We start from the raw sequence: 5363 nt of genomic DNA on the forward strand, positions 1-5363 counted from the left end.
TAAACCCATGGTGTTCCTCACCTAGGTGTACTAATGACGGGAGCTGGTATTCCCGTGGTGTTCCTCACATAGTGGGTACTAATCACTGGAAACGCCAGGATCCGTGATATTTCTCACAATGGTACTAATGATGGATAATGGAAACCCACAGTGAACTGCTCTCTAGTAGTAATCACTGCTGTTAGTAATCACAAACCTATTGTGTACCTACTGTAACATTGTGGTACTACTCGCAAGTAAAGGCGACGCATGGTGTTCCCCGCGTTATGGTACTAATCACAAGTAGTTTCATGGTTCTAATACCATCACCCATTGGTCGCTCCTTTTAGTTGCCACTCCTGACAGGAAAAGGATACCCAGGGTGTATTCTTCGTCTGCGTCCCCCACCCACAGGGGATGCTTAACAGTTTAAAGACGTGAAAACTGGTATTTGGAATCTCCTTTAAAAATAGAGAAACGCGTTTTTTTTTGTTTTTTTTTTGTTTTGTTTTGTTTTTTCGACTTGAGAGAGGGCTGTTTCTCACATGTACAGTTCTATGCCGCATGTTCCAGAGATAGCTCTGCCAGTAGCCTAGTCATTGTAGCCCCAAAAGCAATATCACAAACGTGATTTACAAAGAGGTTCTGGGGTAAAATAAACTCAATTTTTCTGTGAGTTTTTATACTTTAGGGATTTTCGGATAATATCTTAGGGCAGTACGGAGGAATGAATACTTTTATCATATTTCGAAATTCACGCGAGCGAAGCCGCAGGTAACAGCTAGTACTTCATACATTCAGTCCAAATACAAGCCTATTATATTTTGTTCATAATTAAAATTTGCCAAATGGCGGCCGCAGGTAACAGCTAGTACTTCATATCTTCAGTTCAAATACAAGCCTATTATATATTGTTCATAATTAAACTTTTCCAAATGGTGGCCATAAATACGTAGGTATTAACCGAATTTACACACGTTTTATCTGAAAAACGTAATAGTCCGCCTCTGTGGTGTAGTGGTTAGTGGGTTAGTGTAATTAGCTGCCACCCCCGTAGGCTCGGATTCGATTTCCAGCTCTGCCACGAAATTTAAAAAGTGGTACGAGGGCTGGAACGGGGTCCACTCAGCCTCCGGATGTCAAGTGAGTAGAGATGGGTTCGATTCCCACCTCAGCCATCGTGGAAGTAGTTTTCCGAGGTTTCCGATTTTCACACCGGGAAAATACTGAGGCTGTACCTTAATTAAGATCACGGTTGCTTCCTCCCCACTCCTAGGCCATTCCTATCCCATCGTCGCCATAAGACCTATCTGTGTCGGTGCGACGTAAAGCAAAATTAAAAACAAAAATATTTTTCACTCTGTGTTTTATCACATAATTTGTGCCTGAAACATAATTAGCATAACTTTGTGTGTTAAAATGATTTTACATTATATTTGTTCAATAGCCTGCTTCACAATGCTGGAAAGACTTTTTTTCTTCTCCTGTAAATTCACTTTTTATGACTTACCTACTACCTTTCCCATGTCAATGCCTCAATTATTCTAATAACGATTCACTTCTGATGATGATGATGATGCTTGTTGTTTAAAGGGGCCTAACATCGATGTCATCGGCCCCTAATGGTACGAAATGAGACGAAATGGAATGACAAATTAAAAGCCCAAAATTCTCCACTGACCAGAATTCAAAACATGAGGACGAAGAATGAATGGATGGATATGAATTTAAAACAATCAGTGGATGCCACCCGCAATACCTTACATTCATAGAAACTGACGGAAAAACAATAGGGTTACTGACCAAGGGACTGCTGCTGGAGCATAATCCTGAATCGAGGATGCTTGCAGTCTAAAGGGGGTCTAAAATCCAAGTTATCGGCCCCTCATACCGGTACTTATCGCTAGGAAAGTAGAATAATGGTATTTGTCAAGTTGCGGTACTAATCAAAAGTAGCAGAGACTCGCGGTATTCCACACATTATGGTACTACTCACAGGTTATGAAATTCGACATATTATACAGACCTATGGTTTTTCTCAAATTGCGGCGCCATTTACAGGCAACGCAACCCTATGGTGTTCATCACATAAGAGTACTAACCACAGGGATCTTCCGCTATCCCGTGGTGTTTCTCATATAGTGGGTACTAATCATAGGCAAGGCAGAACCATGGTAGCTATCATCCCATGGTCCTGCTCATATGGTGGTACTAATCACAGGTATTGCAAAAGCCGACCGCACGGTGCTCCTGTGTGCTACTAATCATAAACCTATTTCGTACCTAATATAGTGGTACTACGCGCAAGTAAAAGCGACCCTTGGTGTTCTCCGCATGGTGGTACTAATCACAAGTAGTTTCATAGTTCTAATACAATCATCCCTTGGTCGCCCCTTTTAGTCGCCTCTCACGACAGGCAGGGGATACCGTGGGTGTATTATTCGTCTGCCTACCCCACCCACAGGGGGTAGTGTGTTTGGTCCGTGAGAGGTATTTTATTTCCCTCAAGTCCGCCGGCAAGCCGGTTAGGACCCGCCTATCCGCCACCTGGGACGCGCCACGTGGGAGTATCACCTCTCCCCCTGCTACGCCTGCGTAGCAGGTTCGTGGCGACTCACTTCTTCATACTGGATTTTATGTCTAAATCTATTTTCCATGTCTTATATTACAATTTCTTTGTTACAGGTCTTGATTATGGGGCTACCAATTTGAAGAGTAATGAACAAAACTTTGCGAGTATCTTTCAGTCAAAACGCAATGATTTTAGCTGCGAATGCAAGAACCGTATATGCGCCTGCTGTACGCAAGTGCGTGAACCAAAACTAGCCATGAATAACACAGGTGAGTTTAAGTATAAGGGTTATAGTTTTCTCTCACAAATATAGTACAACCTGATTTGAAATGAAACTTGGTCTTTTCTGTTTATCTTGTTCGTTTTCGGTGGTTTCTACAAGGGCTGTAAAAATTTAGTGGCAACGTATGCGAGACATTTAATGTAGAACCACTGTACCTCTACAGGCCTTCAATATAATCCCCTACAACGTGATGCACCCCCTTTGTTAATGTGGGAGACGCGACGGAGCGCTTTACCCCTTGAAGTATGGCGTATCTGGAATGAAAAAGCTTCCCTCGGAATGGTTTCTTTAGTTTGGGGAACAGATCGAAGTCAAAGGAACTCAAATCCGGTGGTTAGGGTGGATGCTGCAGAACCTCCCACCACCACTGTGCCAAGAACCCGAAGGTTCAGACCGATACTATCGTAACTGACATTTTTCACATTGGCAAAACTTCCGTGCTGATGACAATGATGCTTATTGTTTAAAAGGGCCCAACATCTAGGTCATCGGCCCCTGCTGTTGCGAAATGACACGAAATATAATGACAATTTAAAATTACAAAATTCATCCAATGACCGAAATTCAAACCGTGATGATGAAGAATGAATGGATGAATATGCATTTAAAATATTCCGCGGATCCAACTCACAATATTGAAAATTAAAACTAATTCCAAAATCATTCCACTGACTAGAATTCAAAAAGACGACGATGAACAAAGATTATGAACTTAAAACAATCAGTGGATCCGACGCGCAATATCCTACCTTCTCAGAAAATATCTTAAAACAATGGTATACACTGACCAGGGGGCTGCTTCCAAAGCACAATTCTGAATCGATGATGATGGTGGTGATGATGATTACTGTTTTAAGAGGAAGTACTACTAGGCAACCACCCTCTACTATATAATACTAATCAAAGAGAGAAAATGGAAGGAATCCGACACTTCGAAAAATGAAGCTGTCGGCCAAAGGAAGACAAGGGCCACGAAGGGCGTAAAAGTTAAAGACTCCCTAGGCCTCGCAACCTAATACCGTCGGGGTCGAAAAAGAACAAGTGTTGACCAAGGAAGGTCGGATAGGATAGATGAAACTGAGGAGCCTGGCACAAGTAAGCAATGCCATGTCTCAGCTAAGGGCCCCGTTGTGGCCAACCCACGCTCAAAAGTTCAGAGCCTTTGGAGCTCCTTCTAGTCGCCTTTTACGAAAGGCAGGGGTACGGTGTGTGTTATTCAATCGTCCCCACCCACAAGGTAAATGAATCGATGATACTTGTTGTCTAAAGGGATCCGAAATCCAGGTCAACGGCCCCTCATAATGGTGCTTATCGCTAGTAATGTAGAATCATGGTTGGCTACATCTCATATTGCGGTAGTAATCAAAAGTAGCGTAGACACACGGTGTTCCAGACATTATAGTACTACTCATAAGTATTTTACGTCGTACAGGTAACGCTGACCTATCGTGTTTCTCATATAATGGCGCCACTCATAGCCAACGCAAACCACAGGTGTTCCTCACATAGTGATATTAATCACAGAGACCCACACTTTCCCGTGGTGTTCCCTGACTTAGTGCGTACTAATCACAGGCAACGCACACCCACGGTGTCGTTCATAGAGTGGTACCAATAACAGGCAACCCCCAGACCCGTGGTGTTTCTCACATAATGGCCTTAATCACAGGCAACGTAAGCCCACGGTGTTCTGCATATAGTTGTTCTAATCAAGGGTACTGTAAACCCATAGTGATCCAACCACGTTGCTACTAATCGCAAATCTACTGAGCACCTGACATGGTGGTACTACTCGCAAGTAAAGGCGACCCGTGGTGTTACTCGCGTGATGATACTAATCACAAATAGTCTCATGGTTCTAAATCCATAATCCCTTTGTCGCCCCTTTTAGTCGCCTCTTACGACAGCAGAGGATACCGTGGGTGCATTTTACATCTGTGTCCCCCACCCACAGGGGTTTCAGAGAGAGAGAGAGAGAGAGAGAGAGAAAGAAAGAAAGAAAGAAAGAAAAAGAAAGAAAGAAAGAAAGAAAAGGAGTGATCCGACACTTCAAAAAACGAAGTAGCGGGCAAAGAAAGACAAGAGCCACGAAGGGCATGAAAATGAAAACCCCTCTAGGCCTCAAATGCTCTAACACATTCGAGGTAGGAAATGAACAACAGTTGACCAAGGAAGGATAGATGAAAGTGAGAAATGGGGCATAAGTAAGTGGAAGCAATCCCACAACTCAGATAACGGCCCCGTGGTCACCAACCAACCCAACCCCCCCCCCAACCCCAAGTTGAGAACTCCTGGGGCCCTTTTAGTCACCTCTTATGACAAGCAGCAGATGCCGTGGGTGTATTCTTAATCTGCCTCCCCCACCTATAGGGTGGTATAAAAGAAAGACGTCCAACCGTAAAACGGGGCTTAATTCATATGTAATGCTGATGATGATGATGCTTGTTGTTTAAAGGGGCCTAACATCGAAGGTCATCGGCCCCTAATGGAACGAGATGGACGAAATGACATATGATAGTTAAAATTTAA

This window comes from Anabrus simplex, chromosome 4, assembly GCF_040414725.1.
Source record: "Anabrus simplex isolate iqAnaSimp1 chromosome 4, ASM4041472v1, whole genome shotgun sequence".
In the NCBI taxonomy this organism is placed as follows: Eukaryota; Metazoa; Arthropoda; class Insecta; order Orthoptera; family Tettigoniidae; genus Anabrus; species Anabrus simplex.